The following is a 23125-nucleotide window of genomic DNA, read 5'->3' on the forward strand; positions in this document are numbered from 1 at the left end:
TCTCCAGGAGATGGAACTACAAAGCTGTTTTATATATTCTTTCAAAGTTATTCTGACACAGCTAGTATCTGAGTCACCATTTGGAGATCCCTATACTAAAAGACCTCCAGAAACTAGCACAAATGTATCCAACTGCCCTAAATGTCAGTAGCGATATTATTCAATTAATCTCAGTACTTAATGAACTTTTCATTCACACTCAACAATTGAAAGGACATATAGTGAGAATTTGCCAGAAGCTAAGTCGGACTATAAAACTTGTGTCTGAGAGATGAACAGTTTGGGAACTGAAGGGATCCCCATTTTGGACAGATGCACTTTAACACCACACAGGAAGAGGTATCTGAGCAGCCTCCCTCTTATAGATCCATGTAATCAAGGAGCAGAATTTCTCCATCCCAGTGGTCTGTCATATTGCCTTAACTCAGCATCTCTGCACCTCTGACCTATTGATGGCTCTTCTGCTTTTCAGTCTGCACTGTTTTGTTTTGCTGTGCGCTTTCTGAGTCTGCTCATTGATTTTCCTTCTCCTTCTATCTTTCTGGGGATCTCATGTCTCTCATCCCATGTTAACGTTGGTATGTGTTCATTTCTGAGACCACAGTGAAGAAGTCTCTTGTGCTCTTTTCTTTCCTTTCATATGTTCTTTAACTCTTTGCATGAGTCCACAGAAAACACACCATTATAGCCTTGTGAGCCAAGTCACACTCAACCCAACTATAGTAATAGCACACAGAAAATACCACTGAAACAAATAAAACTTGATGATAGTATCTTTGGAGTATAAAAGTAAATATGTTAGGCTAATCAAAGTCACTCTTATTTCAAGCAACATTCATTATGAATTAATAGTACAACTTAAGAATCTGGATTTTCTTTGGATATCATTAATAAAGACTGGATCTTGGCAGCAGCATCTAATCAAAGCCAGGAACATTTATAAGAAAAATAAGCTTTAATATGTGTTTAGGCAAGTTGAAAATATTTAACATGGTCCCTAGTGGGCACTGCGGAAACAGAAGTAAACAAAGTGTAGTCCAGGGGGGTCCTCAGCCTTGTGGAATTTGCTAAACAATTTGAATGTTAGAAATTTTCATGACACTAAAGGAGCAGATCCACCCACTATATACTTGGTCATCCTTCATACTAATGTAGGTGTTTGAGAGAACTATGAACTTCCCTGATTGTTATCTCTTTTATTGTCCTGTAGGAATATTGTTATGTGATCCCAGAAAACAAGTCATCTTTCTTGATTTTGGCTTGGTGTTGTCCTCTATCTATTATAGCCAGTTGCACCTACTCTGCACTGATTTATACTAGCTCAATCCTTACCCATCAGACAACACTAAACAGTGCAGATTCTCAATGGCAGCAAATATTTTATCCCCTGATAAAAGTTGTCGGCATAGTTGTGAGGGTTTGAGTAGAAAAGAAACAAAGTCAGTGTTTAACCCTTCTTTCCACTTCACGACAGGTCTGTTTCTTGAACTCCAGTTATTATTTCAAATCCTTCAAATGCTTCTCTAGTACTGAACACTGTTTCCAACAGCCCTGAGTTCTTACACTTCTTAAAATCTTTTCACTCATCCCCAGGTTAACTTCTGTCTTTTTTCTTTTCAGACACAGTGATACTGTGGAATGTCCATGGGCTTCAAAGTCAAAAACCTGGCTCTAAACCTAACTCATCACTAATTAGCTGCATAATCCCAAGCAACATTATTAATTCTAAAGGCTCTATCCCTTATTGATAAAATGTGGGTATTTTATTAGTTAAAAATTTAAAAATTAGAATTTAAAGTTCAAATTCAAGGTAATACATAAACATACCCTCAATAAAATACAGCAATTACCATTGTTCATACTGGTCTTGGTCAAATTACTGCTTTACTTTGTTCTCTAATCTCTCAATTTACACCTTGCTCCCTTCTACAGTTGACCCTATTTGAAAACATTATCAACACTGCTAGAAGTGTGGCTACAATATGATCTCCACTTCGTTTCACCTCCTGCCCAAAGTTATTCAATGGCTCACTAACACTTTATCCCAAGCAAATCTCCACTTACACTTCCCTGTGAGAGACTGTATGAGCTTCCTATTGCTGCTATAACAAACTACCATAAGCAAGCTTGGAAAAAAACACAAATTTATTATCCCATAGTTCTAGAAGTCAGAAGGCTAAAGAATCAAGGTGTTGGCATGGCTGCATTCCTTCTGGTGGCTCTAGGGGAAAATCAGTTATTTTGCCTTTTTGAGCTTCCAAATATCACCTGCAGTCCTTGGCTCCTGGTCCTCCCATCTTCAAAGATGGCAGTGTATCATTGTCATCTTGCTCTCAGGCTCTCACTTGCCTTCTGTCTCCCTCCTCACCTTAAAGGACTCTTGTGATTATATTGGACCCATTTGTATAATCCAGGATCTCCTTTTCTTAAAGTCAGCTGATGCATGAACCTAATTCCACTTGCAACTTTAATTTCCCCTTGCCATGTAACATAACATATACACAGGTTCCAGGGAATAGGATGTGGACACCTTTGGGGTTTAGGGTATGACATTATTCTCCCTACAACAAGGCCATGTTTTTCCTCACTCATGTGTTTTCACACATGCTGTTTCCTATAACACCCTTCCCCTGCTTCTCTATCTTAATCAAGCTCCTTTCATTTGAGACTCAAGTGTCAACTCATTCAATAAGGTTTTCTACACCCTAGTGCCATATGAAATATATTCCTCTCTACCATGCTTATCTAACATTCTATACTATACATTACTTAATATTATTTCTATGACTGAGGCTGTAATTACTGATTTATTTATATCAGACACCAGATAAAAAAATGTTGTATGGTCAGGGCCCGGGTCATTGTTTCTGAATATTGGCCCTTAGCAATGTGTGAAAATTAAAAAAAGGAAAGAGGAAGGTTCTGATAAAAGAATAAATACGCCTTTGGGAAGAAAAAAAAATTGTTGTTTTATTCTTTGGTTTTGTTGGTTGGTTTGTATGTTTTTGCTTATTTCCTGATTTTTTTTTCCTGAATTACATTTTAGTTCAAGTTACCAAATATGTGACTTTGCAGAAAAAGTGTTAGTATAAAATAGAAACTAGAGTCCTTGTAGTTCTCAACACTGGCTTCGCCTTAGAAATCACCTGAGGATGATTTTAAAAATACTGAAGAAAATTAAAAAAAAAAAAAAAAAAAGGGATCCCTGGGTGGCGCAGCGGTTTGGCGCCTGCCTTTGGCCCAGGGCGCGATCCCGGAGACCCGGGATCGAATCCCACGTCGGGCTCCCAGTGCATGGAGCCTGCTTCTCCCTCTGCCTGTGTCTCTGCCTCTCTCTCTCTCTCTCTCTGTGACTATCATAAAGAAATAAAAATTAAAAAAAAAATACTGAAGACTCCAACCCAGCTTCAGAGATTCTAATGTGATTCCATAGTGTGACCTGGACTTTGCAATTTTTTAAGCTCCCAGAAAATCTCAATGTATGCCTAGGTTGAGAATCACCAGTTTAGAACTATTTCTCAAAGATTTCCTATGGAAAAAAAATATTTCCTATGGCAATTGAGAGAAGATTCCCAAGTACCAGTATTTTAAGATTAACGATATTTGAATAATATGCCAGTATTGCTTCTTGATCAGATACACCATGACTACCGACAAATGGTTATATTCATTGCTACACTATTTGAAAAAAAGACAAACTCCATGGCTGTGAGCTCACATTCCCTTTTCTGATAAATTCTTTACATTCTGTTGAAGAAAAAGAAAGCCAAGTTTTATGTGTTTTTATTAAGTGGCTTTGTGCTATGAAGTAGAAATCATCTCAGCCTCTGAGGAGCTAATTCTCCTTGTTGTTGCATGACTGGCTCATTAAACTTTAGTGCTTGGGCCCCAGCTTCCTACCTTTGGGGCTTGGCCTGGGAAAATATGGAGATTCATAGAAAAGAAAGGCAAGTTCCTGCCTGTGGAAGCTCTTTGAGGCTGTACAAGGGCAACGTCTTATTCATGAGGCCCCCAGAGCCCAGACTTTTGCCAAATCATCTCTATTTTTTGCCAATCTGTCAGTTACCAAACTAAAAGCATCAATAATGATATCTGGGGGGGGAATATTAAATAAAGCTCAAATGGCTGAATGTACAATATCTTGCTGAAGGGAGGTTGTCCCATGGAATCAGTGTAATACTCACCAGCAAACACTTAATACCCTCTCCTTTCCCTCCCAACTCTAAATGCTAGTGTGATAGACTACACACACGGGGAAGAAAACATGTTTTTCAAACCTTACAACTGGTTTGTACACTTAAAGGCTTAGAGCAGATTTAAAAGCATAGTACTTTAGGTGTGGTTTATAATATTTGCTAAGATACTATTACCACCGCCTTTGCTTCTTATACTAAAAAGTAACTTGAAAATGCTGAAAAAAAATTTAGAACACAAGTGTATTTTTCCAATTATAAATATCTATACAGCAAATTGCATAAACTAGAATATCTACTCTCTTGTATAAATTATCTATTCCTGGGTAACAAATTACTGCAAACTTGGAGGCTTAAAACAATACATATTTATTATCTCTTAGTTTCTGTGGATTAGGAGTCCAACCACAATTTAACGGAGTCCTCTGCTCTGGGTTCCAGAAGGTTGTAACCAAGGTGTCAGCTGGGGTTGTGGTAACATCTGGAAGCTGGACTAGGGAAGAACCCACTTCCAAGCTCACTCAGGCTGTTAGTAGAATTCATTTTCTTGCAATAGGACCTAGTGCCCTGGCTTTGTACTGGTTGTCAACTGGAAGCTGCCTTCCTAGAAGTTCCTCTAGCTTCTTGTTACCTGGACTTCTCAATATGGCTGACTACTTCTTCAAATCCAGCTTGAGAGAGTCTCTAGAGCAAGACTACTAGTAAGACCAGGAGTAACATCTACTACCTTTGGTTATAAGCAAATCATGGCTTGCATCCACCCTCAAGGGGAACTGATTACACAAGGATGTGAGTTTGAGCAGGCAAAGATTATTAGGGGGTCACCCTAGAGTCTGTCTGCCACCCTTCTTTGGCCACAGCATGACCTATGTTACTACGAAGTGGAGATTAAGCTAACCCATTCCTATTATCCAAGACAACGATTATGAGTGGAGCTTCTTCAGCCATAAGACTGAGAACATTTCTAAGACTTTTGTGTGAACTAAAGAGGTCTAACTAGAGAACAGAGTTACAGTTCTGTTTTTCCTTTGCTTAGAAAGATAAAGACTTAAGTTAGGAAATATCTGGATATGCTTAAATAGACTTATTCTTGCCCAGTCCCAATCTAAGCAGGATATTTGGGGTTTTCTTTTCTTTTTCTTTTCTTTTTTTTTTTAAGAGTTTAGCAAAAGCATTTGCACAGTATTTAAGATAGCTAATTAACTCAAAAGACCACCTGGTAGGATAAAGCCTTGACATAAGGTAGAGCTCTGATTTCAGCTATGTTGCTTTAAACAAGCCAGATATTCTGTGAACACACATTGAATTCAAATGAATCAAGGCACTTCCTTAGCATCCTATGGGGGATGAGTGACTTGTCTACAGCCACACTGCTAACAACTTAGAGTTTTATCTCCAGGTGTCATATGCCAGCAACACTGCCTTTCTGTTATAGTCAGCTGTTTCCATCCTCAACTCCTTACATAGTTGTGTGTGTGTTTGTGTGTATCTCATTTCATCTTAAAAAGTAAACTTTCAGCACCATTTGAGATGGAGAAACTGAACTTCGTGGAGGCAGAGTACTTTTGCAAACACTAGAAACCATATATGCTAAAGCCTAAGTATGGATTCATATTTGTCAGATGTAAGCATTGACATAAAGCAGTGCTCCTCCATTACACCTAGCTAACTTCCCATTTCTGGTAAGGCTTCAACAGTGACTCAGCAAGCAAAAGGTACAAGAAACTACATGAAAACTGACTCTCTAAGCATTCATAAAAGCTCTGTCATACAATCACTGTCACTTTGGAGCTTTCTACTGCCCAGAATGAAAGGGGCCATTTGGTATATTCCAGCCTATGAATCAGGTATCACAAACATGTAGTCACTTATCAGATACCAGCAACCACTTCACGGAGGACTTGATCTAATGCATTGCCCCAACCCAGACAACAGGGAAATCTCACTGGACAATGCACAGGTAGAAAGAAGAAAGGAAGAGGAAATAGGTATGTTTCAACTCTTTTATCAGCCAGTTCCTTTAGGGACATTAAGTTATCATTCCTACTATAGACTGAATATGTGCCTCCAAAATCATATGTTAACACTCTAACCTCCAATGGGGTGGTATTAGCGTCTTTGGGAAGCAATTAGGTTTAGATGAGTTCATGAAGGTGGAGTCCTCATAATGGGATTAGTGCCCTCATAGAAAGAGACCAGGGAGCTCTCTTTCTTAATGTGTGTGTGTATATGTGTGTGTGTCTCCCCCTCTTGTGAGGACACAGCAAGAAGGCAATCATCTGCAAGCCAGGAAGGGAACCCTTACCGGAACCTATCCATGCTGCCCTCCAATCTTGGACACCCCAGCCTCCAGAACTGTGAGAAATGTTTGTTGTCTAAACTTCTCAATTTATAGTATTTTGTGATAGTAGCTGAACTAACAAAAACAATTCCTTTTCCCACATGACACTCTTGAGAAGTAGATGGTTTTCCTCTCTTTACAAGTGAGGAAAATGAAGGCCAGAGAGTGAAAAGAAATTTTCTAACAAGCTATAGAGATGAATTCCAACACATGTAGGTGACACCAAGGCCTGTGTATGCTCTACCATGCCAGATTGTCTCCTCTCTACTATTAACAGTGTAACAACTGGCAAATCCCTTGCCTGCCATGGAACTCTAGTTAGATGTTCCCTTAGCTCCTTTCCCTTGAACAGTAGGCTTTCATGACTCTCACAACTACTAATTAAAACTATTAGAGTGGGTGATGTCACCAAGATGGCGTAGTAGGAAACCCCAGCCTCCATCCCACCACAAAAGTCAGCATTTGACAGCTACCCACAAACAAAAACATCCCCAAAAGAGCTCTGCAGTCCACTCAAGAAATTTTAGCAACATGTTGAAACAAAGAAAACCTTGAGAATAACAGCACAAAAAGGGAAGAAAGGCAGTTTAATTTTCCCTGCATCATTCCATTCCCCATTCCACTCTTGGCCTTGCTCAGTTTCAAGAGTGAACTTGCCAGCAAGAAAGAGTTCCCCTCACAGGGAAAGAAAGAATGGGATGCACAATCAGTTTCCCCATCTTTTGGGGACAATTCAAGATCTGCTCCATTTTTCCCAACCCAGAGACTGTCAAAGCTGAGATGTATAGAGATACCTAGGAATAAGGAAGATAAGCAGGAGCTACCAATAGCAGCCACATAGCGGGAGCAATTTCAATTCCCAGTGACCTGTTCTACAGAAAAGCCTAGTAGCTTTAGCCATGAAAAACAAAAACAAAACAAAACACCAGCAGCACAGCCACACAGACCTGCTGCAGATTTCACTGGCTCTCAGTCCACAGGTATTTGCATTCACTGAAGTTAGCTCCCTGAGTCTCTCCGTGTTCTCCCCCTCCCAGCTTCCTCCATGCCTCCACTTCAACAGCAGCCACCCTGGGCCTCTGTAGTTGCTCAGGTGCAAGACACCAGCTTAGGCACCCACAGCTGGCCCCTACTGTCATGCACACACTCCAGGCTAGTCCCTCCAGCTGTGCATTTGTACTCTTTGAGCCTGACACCTATCACCAGTCTCCATGGACACAAGCAAGCCCAGGGGGAGAGTGTGCAACCACTGGAGAGCACACTGACATCTATGGCCCCATCGGTTGCTTATAGACCCAGATTATGCTTTGTCTTCTGCCTCTGGCCTGCACCATTGCATTTGTCTGCCGCCAGCAACCCCATCTGTGTGCCTGTATGCCTGTGGCCAAACCCCCATCACTGGCCTCCACTGGCAGCCACAGCATAACAGCCAGCCAGGGCCCATGCAGCTGCCAGTGCACCTACAATTGGCCCTGTCCTTCCTGCCTGTATGTCTTAGGCCCCACCACTATATATGTGTTTGCAATTGGCCCCTACCAATACTACACAGAAACCTGCTACTAGCTGTCATGGCCCAGGTTGTACATACCACCAGCTTCAGGCACTACCACTATTTGTTTTGGTCTCTAGCTACTGGATCTGGAGGTAATGTTTAGAACCCCAGGAGCCCCAAGAGCCCTTGCAGACTCTGTGGAACCCTTTGCAACATTCACCAAGGACCATGCAGTTGTGAGTGCTGTGGACCCCAATGGCCTGAGCCAATGAGCCACTACACCCCCTGGACCTACTGCTACTACAAGCCCCTGCACTTGGGTGTCCTACATCATTGGACCAAGGTCACAGTACACTCTAATGTGTTCCTATTCTTACTGAAGTCAGTCCATAAAGTCTGGAAGAGGTGACTGCTTCTTTAAATGCCCAGACTCCTATGCAAAGCTACAGGGATCATAAGGAATCACAGAAACAGAATTCCACCAATGGAGTAGAGTAAACCTCCAGTAACTGGCCCAAGAGAGAAGGAGATATGTCAGATTTGTCTGACAAAGAATTCAAAATAATTGTCCTAAAAATGTCTAGAGGACAAAAGGACACAGGCAAATAATTTAATAATATTGGAGAAACAAAGCAAGAACAAAATGAGAAGTTCAGCAAAGAGTTAGGAAGCATAAAAAAGAACCAAACATAAATATTGGAACTAAAGGAAATAAGGACTAAACTGAAGAATTCAGTAGAGAGCTTGAACAACAAAACAGATTAAGCAGAAAAAACAACAACAACAACAGTGAACTCAACACACCTTTGAAAATTTTCCAATAAAAAAAGGAAATTATCCAATCAGAGGAATGAAAAGAAAAAAATGAAGAAAGTCAACATGCTTGTAAGATGCCATTATACATCATTCAAGTCCCAGAAGGAAGAAAGAGAGGGAAAGGGTTGGAAAGCTTATTTAAAGAAACAATGGCTGAGAACTTCCTAAACCTGGAAAGAGATTTGGACATCCAACTTCATGAAACTAACAGATCATCCCAAAATTTCCATCCAAAACAATCTTCTCCAAGACGTTATAATTAAGCTATCTAAAATTAAAGTCACAGAGAGAATTGTAAAAGCAGCAAGAGAAAAAAAAAAAAAAAAAGGTCTCCTAAAAGAAAACACCCATAAGGCAATCAGCAGATTTCTCAGCAGAGACCTTTCAGGTCAGGAGAGAACAGAATGATATATTCAAAGTGCTAGAATAAAGATATTGCCAACCAAGATTACTCTATCCAGCAAAGTTGTCATTCAGAAATGAAAGTGAAATCAAGACTTTCCCCCAATAAACAAAAGCTGAGAGAGCTCATCACCACTAGACCTGCCTTATAAGAAATACTAAAACGAATTCTTCAAGCTGAACAAGGACACTAAGTAGTAACATGAAAACCTATAAAAATAAGCAATGCACTAGTAAAGTATATAGTCAGAATCAGAATACTGTAATACTGTGGAGAATCAAAATATACCACTATAGAAATCAAGAATTCACAAGGAAGATACCAAGAAAGAAAAGAAACTACAAAATAGCCTGAAAATAGTTGATAAGATAGCAACAATAAGACCTTACTTATCAATACTTTAAATATAAATGGATTAAATGTAACAATCAAAAAAAAACATAGTGGTTGAATGAAACCAAGATGAACTATATACTGTCTATAGGAGTGGTTTGAAAACCAAGATGCAACTATATACTGTCTATAGGAGATGCACTAAACGTTCAAGGACACACACAGGCTCAAAGTGAAGAAACAGAAAAAGATATCCCATGGACGTGGAAATCAAAAAGAGATCATCTGATACTTACATCAGACAAAATAGACTTTAAACCAAAATCTGTAACAAGAGACAAAGAAAATAATTACATAATGAAATATCAATTTATCAAGAGAATATAATAAATACATATGTACCCAACATTGGAGCCCTGAATTATTTCAAGCCAATACTAATGGATTTGAAGAGAGTAATGCAAACAATAATAGTAGTGGACTCAGTAAACCATTTTCAATAATGGACAGATCATCCAGACAGAAAAATTAATATGGAAATATTAGACATGAACTATACTTTAAATGAACCTGGGAGGAGGGGAGAGAGAGGGAAGCAAACAATAAGAGACCCAACTATAGAGAACAAACTGAGGGTTGCTGGAGGGTAGAGAGCGAGGAGGATGGATTTAATGGATGATAGGTATTAATATGTTGACAGCGTATGTTTGACAAGGTAGCCAAGAATACTCAATGGGAAATAGGCAGTCCTTTCAATAAATGGTGGTGGGCAAACTGGAGAGTGACATGAAAAACATTTCAGTTGGACCCCTATTTTCTACCACTTACAAAAATTAACTTGATGGATTAAGGTCTTGAATGTAATGCCTGAAGCAATAAAATTCTTAGGAGAAAACATAAGATAAACACTCCTTGACGTCGTTTTTCTACACTGATTTTTTTTTTTTTTTTTTTGTATAGGACATCAAAAACGCAAACAGCACCAATAAAAATCAACAACTGGGACTACATCACACTCAAAAGCTTTTCACATCAAAAGATACAATCAAGAAAATGAAAAAGCAATCTATTAAATAGCAGGATATATTTGCAAGCCATGTATCTGATAAGGAGTTAATATCCAAAATATAAGAAACTCCTACAACTCAATAGCAGAAAATAAACAATCTGATTTAAAAATGGGCAGACAACGTGAATGGACATTGTTTCAAAGACGACACACAAAATGCCAGTAAGTACGACACACGAAAATGCCAGTAAGTACATGAGAAGGTGCATAATGTCACTAATCCTTGGGGAAATACAAATTAAAACCACAAGGAGACATGCCTTATACCTGTTAGAATGGCTATTATCAAAGGACAAGTGATAACAAATGCTGGCAGGGATGTAGAGAAAGGGTAACTTTTGTGCACTGTTGGTGGGGAATGTAAATTGGTATGAGGGAAGACAGTATGGAAGTTCCTCAAAAAAATTAAAAATAGAACTACCATATGAACCAGCAATCAAAGAAGATAAAATCAAAATCTCAAAGAGATGTCTGCACTCCCATGTTTGTTGCAGTGTTATTCACAATAGCTAAACATGGAAACAACCTAAGTGCCCTTCAATAGATGAATTGATAAAGACAATGTAGTTATATATACAATGGATATTAGATAGTCATTTAAATATATATATTTATAATAACATAGATTGACTTTGAGGGTATTATGTGACATGAAATAACTCCAAAAATAACAAATAATGCATGATCTCAGTTACATATGGAATCCAAAACCATTAAACTCAGGGGCGCCTGGGTGGCTCAGTTAGTTAAGCATCTGTCTCTTGATCTCAGCTAAGATCTTGATCTCAGGGTCATGAGTTCAAGCCCCACATTGGGCTCCACACAGGGCATAGAGCCTCCATACATACATACGTGCATAACATTAAACTCATAGAAACAAAGCAAAATGGTAGTTGCCAGAGATTTAGGAATGGGGGAAATGGGGAATGTTGGTCAAGGGTACAAACTTTCAGTTATAAGATGAGTAAGTTCTGGGGATCTAATGTATAGCATGGTGACTATAATTAATAAAAAACTGTGTTGTATACTCTAAAACTGAGTTTGAGTATATTGCTAGGAGAGCTTTAATGTCCTCACCATAATAAAAACAAAATTGTAATTTTTAAAAAGATTGTATTAATCTATTAATGAGAGGCACAGAGAGAGAGGCAGAGACATAGGCAGAGGGAGAAGCAGGCTCCCTGCAGGGAACCCAACATAGGACTCGACCCCAGGACCCTGAGACCATGACCCAAGCCAAAGGCAGACAACCACTGAACCACCGAGGTGTCCCAACAAAATTGTGATTATGTGAGGTAAAGAGTATATTAACTAAAGCTTACTGTGGTGAACATTTCACACTATGTACATATATCAAATCATTCCAGTGTACGTCTTAAACTTATACAGCGTTATATGTCAATTTTAGTTCTATAAAGCTGGAAAAAATATAATAAAATTGTCATAGTCGTTGAAGCAAAAATAACCTCTTTTTCCTTTTTTACACTATAACTTTTGAGAATATAAATGTGTATACTTTTCTCTCTAGGAATTCAAAGAAGCCCATACAATAGATATTAAATGTGATATATTGGGCAGCCCGGGTAGCTCGACGGTTTAGCACCACCTTCAGCCCAGGGCCTGATCCTGGAGACCCAGGATCAAGTCCCACGTCAGGCTCCCTGCATGGAGCCTGCTTCTCCCTCTGCCTGTGTCTCTGCCTCTCTCTCTCTCTCTCTGTGTGTGTGTGTGTGTGTGTCTGTCTGTCTGTCTGTCTCTTATGATAAATAAAATATTTTTTAAAAATAAAAAAATAAATGTGATATATTACACACTACAATATAAGAAAATATGGCTTTGTATGCATTTGGAGTTGGCTATTTCTCAGTCACTTTGTCCTACCACATGCAGCATATGCAAGAGCTTGCAGAGGCCTATCAGGCAGGTTATAGAGAAAGAACATTTAAATTACACCGTATAAATGGCCCTTAACCTTGAGGCATTTACAATGCAATTCCCAAATTGAGTATATTCTGAGTGAAGATACATAAGTACAAAAATATCTCAAAAGAAAGTACATCAAGTCACAATTTTATGGAATTAGCAAGAGTATAATCTAAGAAGGCCTTAAAGAAAGGTGGATTTTAACTAGGATTTTGGGTTTGAAAGGATGATATGGTTGAACAGAGGGAGCATCTAACTATTGAAAGGATAAGCCCAAGGTCCCAGTAGATTTTTAGGGAAGTGATACAGGTCTGATGGTTCATCACAAGATTTCCTTAATAAAGGGGTCACTTGCAGTGTTATGGACAGGAGTAAGAGAACCAGAGAGAAGCCATTTCCACACCTACTGAATGAGCAAAAGGAAGAAGTGGTGCCACAGGGCCCCACGGAGAGTTGAAGCCTTGATAGAAGCCTTAGGCATGGAGAATATATTTCCTGCCAGAACCATACCCCCAAACAAGAGGGTGAGAATGCTCTCTCCCGCCAGTGCCTCCCATAGGGCCAATACCAATGGGAAGCTGATCCAGCTAGAACAGCCTCCTGGGGAACAGAAGGACGGTGGACAACTGGTCTGAAGGGTGCAAATGGCGAAAACCAGCACAGCAGATGAATCTACCCCTTCTTCTTTAGGTGCTAAAGAAGATTACAGGGATGCAGGAAAAAGTAGACATCAAAAGAAACACACTTTCCCCCAAACAGGCAATCACAGGAGAGTCCAAGCAAGAGCTGAATAGTGTAGGATAAGTAACAGTAAGCAGCATTAGTCGGGCCTCACACTTACGCTCTTCAAGGAAGATTTCTTTTTAAAGTCACTGCTTACCTCTTTCAAATTCTTAATGTATCACTATCAAGATAACTGGACCATTATTATTATTATTCGCATTCTCTGCCTTGGGTTTGAAAGGATGATAGAGGCTTGCTTTAGCTAGGCTCCTCTAATCCCTCTTCTCAACTAGGTCTCAAGCAGTTTTAGCATGGAATCCAAAGGCCACGCAGTGAGAATCTGCCCACCCACCATATCTGAGCAAGGTTTTTTTCTTTAAAGATTTTATTTATTTATTTGACAGAGGAAAAAAAGAGAGAGTGTGTGCACACACAACAGGCAGAGGGAGAAGGAGACTCTCAGCTGAGCAAGGAGTGCAATGCAGGTCTCAATCCCAGGTCCCTGAGATCATGAGCTGAGCTAAAGGCAGACACTTAACCAACTGCCCCTGAGAAAGTTCTTAATTTTCCATCAGTGGCCCCCTCATTCTGCTGGCTACAAATCTCCAGCCGCCTTTGCTGTATTCAGAGTTGAGCTCAGTCCTACACTGAGGGCTCTCTCCTCCTACCGCAGTAGCATGAATAAAATGTACCTTGCCATTTTTAACAAGCATCTGGTGCAAAATTTTTCTTGGACACAGATGCTAAGGACGGTTCAGACAGGAGGCATGAGAAAGCTCTGCTTCCCACTCTCAAAGCCTCAGGAGATATGGTCCATCCTCATGCTCTTTTGCAGTCAAAGCAGAGGCTCTCAAGCTCAGACTCAGCTTGGAAAACCCCTACTGGTTGTTAGATCCCTGAATGATTACCTCAGGGACAGGCAGCACAATAATAGAGGGAATTTACTATGAAGATAAAGGAGTCAGCCATAATGTCAGGATGTGTCCAGAAGCCATGACATCCCAAAACATGTACAAATGGCATGCCCATGGCTGTTGCCCTAATCTCCGGCCCAATTCCCCAGCTTTCCTGTTGATTCCATTAACTGCCTCTATCATTCTATTGAATAAATTTTACCCTCATGGCCAGTTAAAATCACCAACACCAGTTTTTATTGCTTGTAACTCAGAAGCCTAATAGGTTTTGCTGTTACCTAGGATCAATTTTATTTTTATGAAAAAACAAAATTTTAAATAATATAAAATGAAGGTCAGTTCATTCATAAGGCTGGAATAACAAATTGTCATGAACTGTGTCACTCAGAACGACAGAAATTTATTTTCTCACAGCTCTGGAGGCTAGGTTGATTCTTCCTGGATGCTCTAGAGTTGAATCTGCGTCTCTGTCCCAGCTTCTAATGGTGGCTGGCCATCCTTGGTCTTCTTGTCTTATAGATGCATCATTCCAATCTCTGCTTCCATCTTCACATCATATCCTTCCTGTGTGTCTGTGTCCACTTTCTTCTTCTTATAGGGACATAGGCCACTGGACTAGGGTCCATCCTAATCCAGTATGACCTCATCTCAACTTGCAGACATCCACAAAGATCCTATTTTCAAATAAGGTCACATTCACAGGTGCTAGGGATTAGGACTCCAACGTATCTTTTGGGAGGACAATTCAACTCACAACATAGAGAAACTACTGACCATATAGTCCTGTAACCTAAAGCCAGAGTAAAGCAAACCCAAGTCAGGGGTGATAGAGTAGAATAAAAAGGCAGAAGAGAGAGAGAGAGAGAGACGTGGTGCAGAGGTCTTGGGAAAGAGCCAGGAGTCAACACATGGAATCATGAATGGCTACAGAGCACAATTTCTTTCCAAAGCAAGAGTCTTGAATATTTAGTAAAATCAGGTTCCATACTCTCCTAAGAAGAGCATCAGGAACTAGAGCTAATAGAAGGGGAGAGAGGTGGAGGAAGATGGTTATATCAAGGTAACAAAAGTTAAAAGTAGACTCACAACTTAAAGGAAACAGAGGCCAAAACATCATAAGAATTAAATATAAATATTCCAAAGCAAATATAATAATCTATAATGCTATGCCAAATATTCACATAGAAAATCAAATCTGTATAGCTTAGTAAAAATGTGAAGGTTGCTTTAATGAGTCACTGAATAAATATCTTCTCGTGAATTACTCTCATTTTTGAGCATACTATTTGCTAGCAAGTCAGTCTCAAGATAATTGTACACAAACAGAAAGGGCCAAGGAAAAACCCCAGGCATTAACTCTCTAAAACTGTGGAAACTAAAAATGAGCAAAACTTTGTTCTCAGGATTACTTATCATACTTGAAGTGACTACTGTACTCAGTCCTTGGTCTCCCTTCATTTCTTTTTGATGCCTCCACAAATCAGTGACAGCTACAACATTTCTGCTGAGCCAGCACTCTCCCCCCACCCCTCCACCCCCCACCCCAGTGATCTCAGAATGTCTGAGAGAATGTCTGGAACTCTGTGCACTCCTTGATATGCAAAAGAGAACCTTATTTCCAAGTGCCTTAAGCCAAGACAGTACTTGCATAAATCATGTGGAATAGAACAGAGATAGGAATAAAATAAAATAAAGGGTTAAAGCAAAAAAAAAAAAAAAAAGGGCACCAGAAAGAATTGCCAGTTTTCATTGGAATCATGGGAAAAAAGATTTAACCATGCATTTCCTTAAATCCTTGATACTGTACTTCCTACTGTAAACGAAGCAGTATTAAAGGAAACATCAGTAGCTGGATAAAATGAAAGGCAAATGGGGAAATGAACATTTGCTCTGTGATGAAAATAAAAGATTTGTGAAATGAATTTGGAACGTGTAACTGTTCTATTCCATTAAACTATCTTTTTGTCTCTTTCCTTCTCACTCCTCGGACCAAAATATTACTCTTACATGGTCTTCACAGCTGGTTCTAATGAGAGAATGAATCTGATGAGGTGCAAGGTGGCTTAGGCATGGATGAATGGACAATCATGAGAAAGATGCCAAAGGAGGACAAGGGACGCTTGAAATCTGCTCCTTAGCCAACTGGCTCTTTGCATGATCTTTACACTACAGCGAAATATATTCCTCCCTCTCCACCACTAATAGATGTAGTTAGTTACTATATTCCAGAATCATGACCTCCAAGATTACCAAGAGTGTGCTCTGCAGCCACACTTTCTGTTTTATTCCATAGAAACATGACAAGAAAGCAAAGTAGCAATATAAAAATGAAGTCCTTTCCCGGAAGGAAGATATCCATAGTCAGTATATGAAAGGAAAGGTTCCCATTAAGAAATGACCTCTCCAGGGACACCTGGGTGAATCAGCAGTTGAGTGTCTGCCTTGGGCTCAGGGCATGATCCCAGGGTCCTGGGATTGAGTCCCGCATCATGCTTCCTGCAGGGAGCCTGCTTCTCCCTCTGCCTGTATCTCTTCAGGAAAAGAAAGAAAAAAAGAAAGAGAAGAAAAGAAGAAAAGAAAAGAAAGAAAAGAAAAGAGAGAGAGAAAGAAAGAAGAAAGAGAGAGAAGAAGAAAGAAAGAAAGAAAGAAAGAAAGAAAGAAAGAAAGAAAGAAAGAAAGAAAGAAAGAAAGAAAGAAAGAAAGAAAGAAAGAGCCTCCCTGCTCCAGGTATTTTAGCAAATGATCAAGAACCAATGGTGGGAAGAAATTCTTGCTCCAAGAAACAGAGGCTTCAAAGAAAATAAGCTGGGGAAAATCTATTAGGGAAGGCTCAAAGATCTACATCCAGTCTTTTTAAAAGATTCCCTTTTCTAAAAATGAGTGGGAAATATCAGAGAGGGAGACAGAACATGAGAGACTCCTAACTCTGGGAAACGAACTAGGGGTGGTAGAAAGGGAGGTGGGTGGGGGGTGGAGGTGACTGGGTGACGGGCACTGAGGGGGCACTTGGTGGGATGAGCACTGGGTGTTATGCTATATGTTGGCAAATTGAACTCCAATAAAAAATTAAAAATATTAATAATAAAAGGATTTTAAAAAAAGATTCCCTTTTCTAGATTGATCTCCACATTTTTTGTTCATCTTGAAACGGTAGCACCCTGAACCCACTGTCACCTGAGTCTAAGCACTTAACGTCTATTTTTCTCTCTCCGTCATCAAAGTAGCCACCAGCCTTGCAAACACAAATTCAATGGTCTTAATCCTTCCCCATTCAGCCCCCCTGCTGTGTTCACCCCTGTTGGTCTTGTCCTTCATAAAACTCCTTCCTCCTGACACTTCACTAGGCTATACTATCGCACGGTCCCCTCGTTGCCCGTTACTCTTCTATCCTCCATTTCTTCTCCTTTTCCACATCATTCATTTCACTTCTCTCTCATTTATCATTCTTCCAGAGCAACAGCACCCACTCGCATGCCTTCCGCTAGGATGGATCTTATGTTTGACCTTCCAAATTGTCTCTCCAGGCTCAAGTCCTCAACGTAGCTCTAATCTGAATTTCTAACTAACCGCTATAACATCTTTTGGTAAATGTTCCAGAAGCATCTCAAAACACATAAGTGTAAAACTGAATTTACCTTTTTGCCACAATCTATAAACTTTAGATTTCTATTACTGCTACCAGCATCTATCTCTTCCTTCTCCTTTCCCCTCCCCAACATCCAACCAGTTGGGCCTCCAAATTCTCCTGAGATAGTCTCTTTTTTTCTTTTCTCTTTTTTTTTTTTTTTTTTTTTTTTTGACAGTCTCATTTTTACCATTCCCAGTGATGTCTTTCTAGTTAATGACTATTACCTGCCTGGCTGGTTGCTACAATTTCCTAAGGACCTGCCAGCCTCCAAAGGGTCCCTCTTCTCACCTATCCCTTATGTCACTGGCAGCCCCTAGCTGCTCCCTAAATTGTAATGCCCCTTTCTTGCCTCCAAGTAAAACCAAAATCCCTCAATCCAACCCCAAACCCCACAATGTTATCCCAGTCTACTTTTCTAGAATTTTCTCTTTTGATAACTTCACAGGACCCTACATTCCAGGCCATTGCACAGCTCCTGACTGCTTCATCATTTTACCCTTCCCTCTTCTGACCCAAATCTCTCTGTTCTATCAGAGCCTGCACCTACCTCAGGAAGACTGTCCTTATTCCACTTATTCCACTGTCATTTCCACTTGAAATACTTCTTTTTGAACCTCCATTGTAGATTGAAGCTACTCCTGGCTCAGGTAGTTTGCTAGCTCTTTGCACATATTTTTTTTCTTTCAGTCTGTTAGATTCAAGCAGTCAGAAGGACAGAGACTCACATTTATCATTGCATCACATGAATATAGGCTAATAAAAATTTTTCTGATCGAATTAAATCTAATTTTCTCTCACAGAAATGAAAGTTTGAATAAATAAAAGAAGCTTCTGTGGATGCTTTCAAATGACATTTAGATTCAAAATCAGTCTCCTTTCTATATAGAGAAATATAGTCCTCCCTCTATCTTGTAAGACAAACTAGTATACTGATAACAAAACCAAAACTCGTTACCACTTTCAAATAACTTGGGACTGAGCTGAAATAAGGTAGAAAACATGGGTAGTTTTCCTAAGACATATCTTCGATTGCCGCCTTACCAGAAAACCATGATGACACATTATTTCCCTCTTTGATATAAAAAAAAGCTTATTTCTCTGTCTCCTTGAAATAAAATGCAATACATAATCCACAGTAAGAGGCTCAAACCTGGGGGTGCTTGGGTGGCTCAGTAGTTAAGCCTTTGGCTCAAGTCATGATTTAGGGGTCCTGGAATTGATTCCCACATCAGGCTCCCTGCAGGGAGCCTGCTTCTCCCTCTGCCTATGTCTCAGCCTCTCTATCTGTGTCTCTCATGAATAAATAAAATCTTAAAAAAAAAGATGCTCAAACCTATAAAAATAAATATCACCCATAATAGCACAGTATTTTTCATTTCTGCCAGGAGCTCAGGCTCACGTTATTAGAAAAAACTCACATTCTTTTACCTGGATATTTGAATAGTTCCAAGCAAACCATCTATCAGACTGGCAAATTATTCTCCCCCCCCTTAAAAAAAATTAAAGAAGATGCTGCTTCAGAACTTCCATCAAGACATTCCAAGATACAGCCTTTGAATGAACAAAGTTTTGCACTAACAGGATCATCTCTGCAGACAAGAGGGGCCAGCAAGCATGGGGAGATGAGGGAAGCTCTTCTTCTGGACCTAATTGCCTGGCTGCAATCTCATTTTCCATCACATTTTATTTAACTTTTCTTTACTTATATCGCATAAATTAACTCAGCAGCCATGCAGAATAATTTTGCTTCATTTGGATCTAAATTAATGAGCGTGATCACAAAGCCATGTGTACAATTTCAATGAAGATACACTGTAATTATTCTCTTGTACGGGGTAGCATCTCTGCCGCGTGCTAATGTAGTTTGAATGCGCAGTATCTGATGCTTTTGTGGTCTTCTGCTACAACACCCTACTGGAAAAAATGTCCTCCGGTTAAGAAATGCTAAAATAAATTATTAAACACAAAGGAAGGAAGAAGAAAGGGGGGAAAAACTTAGAAAGAGAAAAGAAAATGACAAAGGGAGAAGTGTGCTCCCGGGCACTCATTTCCTCACACAAATTTTATTTCCAAATCGCTTCATTAAGTAATGCATTAAGTTGTGCAACAATAGATCATATTTTTTTTTCCTCAGCATTTGAGAGAGGGGTTTTGCGGAGAGGGAACTCTGGGCATTTGAGCATATGTAAGAAATAGAGAAGAGAAATCACAAAAGAACACAGGCACTTATGTCTGTAGTCAGCCATGAGTTACAGGGCTAAGTATCAGCTTGAGACCATGAATTATTTCTGCCCAGGCCATACAGTTCATGGAGCCCTGCTTGGGGAACATTAGACCCTTAGGGCAGGCAATTATATGCCTTTAGGATTAATCCCAAACAAGACAATGATTCAGAAATAGACACATTCTCTTTTGAAGAGCTTTTAGTCATAAAAAAGTCATTTTTTTTTCTTGCTTGCCCTTAAGGCCTCCCAACGCCCCCCTCTCTCCTCTCCTCTATTAAAGGTATAAAACAGAGCTTCCACCTGCTAGCACTCATAGACCAATAACTTTAATTTTTGGCACTTATTTACAGGCTGAATAGACTCATCCACACCTGCTTTCCCCTTAATTAGCTGGCTATCTAAGGGCTGCAGATTGGAGGCTGCCAGCTTCCTGAACTAAGAGAAAGATCATTTACTTGCTGATATAAGAGAACTGGGGTGGAGAAAGGAGGGAAAAAAAGAATCTTTCTGTTAGAGAAACTAAAGAGGAAACCATTAGGAAAAAAAATAAGAGAGAGTGAGAGAGAAATAATATATGAATATGGGATCAAATTAGAAATACTACTACATATATGATATAGATAAGAAATATATATGAATATATAAGTATGTATATGAGTATATATTAGCATATATACTTATAGAATATATGTATGTATATCATATATATATCCATATATATTATATATATGGGCTACTTGAAGCCAGGAAAATAAACAGCCACTCTAATTGGCAGTGACAGCTACTTCTACTTAAAAACATTTGAAATCTTCCAAAGAGCTCCAAAGAATCCGACATTCTTTCGCATTATTTTTTTTTTTTTAATATTTTATTTATTTATTCATGATAGTCACAGAGAGAGAGAGAGAGAGGCAGAGACACAGGCAGAGGGAGAAGCAGGCTCCATGCACCGGGAGCCCGACGTGGGACTCGATCCCGGGTCTCCAGGATCGCGCCCTGGGCCAAAGGCAGGCGCCAAACCGCTGCGCCACCCAGGGATCCCCTCTTTCGCATTATTACCAAAGACAACACTTGCTATCACCCAACAGAGATAAGGAAAGTGACCCCCAATAAAGTAGGAAGAGGACTGGGTTGGGGGTCTGAAGCCCCTGGGACCCTAGACTCCACTTTGCCACCAACCCACTGCTGGAATTTTGGATATGTCACATGACAGGGGTGGCCTCAGTGTCCCCATCTGCAACAAGTGGGAATGGATAAAGTGGTCTTCAAATTCCTTTTTAGCTTGAGTGATTTTGAATCAAAACTTATTCTCCTTTCAGCTCCTTTCTACAATATCAATCACCCCTGAAATAACCCAGGATGGGGAGGGAGAGCCATAACAAGACAACAGTACATTGTAAAAATTAGACACTTTTTACACCGCTGGAATGTCTGAAGTTTCAAACCACAATAGGTGAATTTTAATGCTGAGAGGAAACTTCCATGATTTCCTCAACTTCCTCAAGTTACAGATGAAAAAACAAACAAACAAACAAGATCTAAGATGGTTAACTGACTTGTCCCAGGTTCATGGAGCACAGTTGAGATTAGAAATCAAGTTCAACTGCCTCCCCAGACAAATAACTGGCAATTCTGCAGCGAAACAATCTGACCCTACACAAAAGTGCACTCATTAGAAAAGAAGGGCACGCTTCGTGCTAAGGTTTAGGTGCAAGTTTATCTTTCCTTCATACAGTTTACAGGCTCTTTAGAGATGCAATGGGTGCTCAATATAAATTTGGTATAAATAAAAATATATTCCCCAAGGGCCCTTCAAGATCAGTACTCAATGAGCATATTTTATTCTCCAGATGTGTTGCAAGCATGTTACGGAACCATTGCACTTCTCAGTTTAAATCACAGCAAGAATTTCTACTGCCCCTAAGACAAGTACCAAACTTGGCACCACAACCTAGAAGGCCTCTCATGAGATGACCACAGCTCACCTCTCCAGCTTCATCTCTGCCTGATGCTCACCCCCAGCAGACCACAGTCTTTCAGCCAAATTGAACTACTTGTAGCAAGTCCACAGGAACAGCCTGTTTCCCACTTTCTGATTCCCCCACTCATTTTTATCATCACTAACCCCCTTTTCATCCTCCTTGTTCCCTATTTGTGTCACTGCTCCCAAAAACCATTACATCTGATCCTCCCATGACCCACGTGGAGCTAATTTGCTCCTGGTGCTCACCTCTCTCTCCCATATCACAGTGAACTTGGTAAAGGAAGGAATTTCCTTGTCCCCCATTGAATGCCCCATAATGCTAAGCACTGTGATTGTTCAAAAATACTTGTTAAATAAATCAATGTCAAGAGAGGTAGAACCATGGTTACTTATGAATTCCTTTGTTTATGGATATTTTTAAAAATTGACCACGGGGATCCCTGGGTGGCAGCGGTTTGGCGCCTGCCTGCCTTTGGCCCAGGGCGCGATCCTGGAAACCCGGGATCGAATCCCACATCGGGCTCCCGGTGCATGGAGCCTGCTTCTCCCTCTGCCTGTCTCTCTTTCTCTCCCTCTCTCTGTGACTATCATAAATAAATAAAAAATTTTAAAAAAAATTGACCACGTCTTTATGACTTACACACGACAAAACATTCAAGTCTTTACCTTTATTCCCATAGGCATGTCGACCTTCCCACATCTTGGAGCTTCTTCAGTACATGAGGATGTGCTGGATGTACTAGGATGTGGGCTGTTGACTAGGATTACTCAGTCACTGCAAATCTACCCACTGTTCTCCAGTCTTATAGAATGAGCAGTTCAAATTTTTCCCAGGAGTCTATAGAAGGGAGCAATCAACAGCTGGATTCTGGAGCCCAGCCACCTGAATGGAGTCTGAGCTCTGCCACTTATTGTAACTTCAAGCAAGTTACCTTCCCTCTCACTACATCTCAATGTCCTCATCTGTAAAATGAGACGATATCATATCTACTTCAAAGAGCCATTGAAGAATGCAGTTCGTTAATATGTGTAAAAATCTTACTACAGCATCTGGCATACAGGAATTATGCAAGGCTGGCTT

The 23125-nt window shown here is 40.0% G+C and overlaps 1 long non-coding RNA gene across 1 annotated transcript in view; it reads right to left on the reverse strand.

The window, feature by feature from the left end:
- Positions 1 to 22828, reverse strand: part of LOC140626118 (uncharacterized) — a 98915-nt gene extending 76087 nt beyond the window's left edge. Inside the window, exon 1 of the long non-coding RNA XR_012025333.1 lies at positions 22711 to 22828. This is a non-coding gene — a long non-coding RNA (uncharacterized lncRNA). The remainder of the gene's footprint in view (positions 1 to 22710) is intronic.
- Positions 22829 to 23125: the final 297 nt, after the last annotated feature.

The sequence above is a fragment of the Canis lupus genome, chromosome 37, assembly GCF_048164855.1.
Source record: "Canis lupus baileyi chromosome 37, mCanLup2.hap1, whole genome shotgun sequence".
Lineage (NCBI taxonomy): Eukaryota > Metazoa > Chordata > Mammalia > Carnivora > Canidae > Canis > Canis lupus.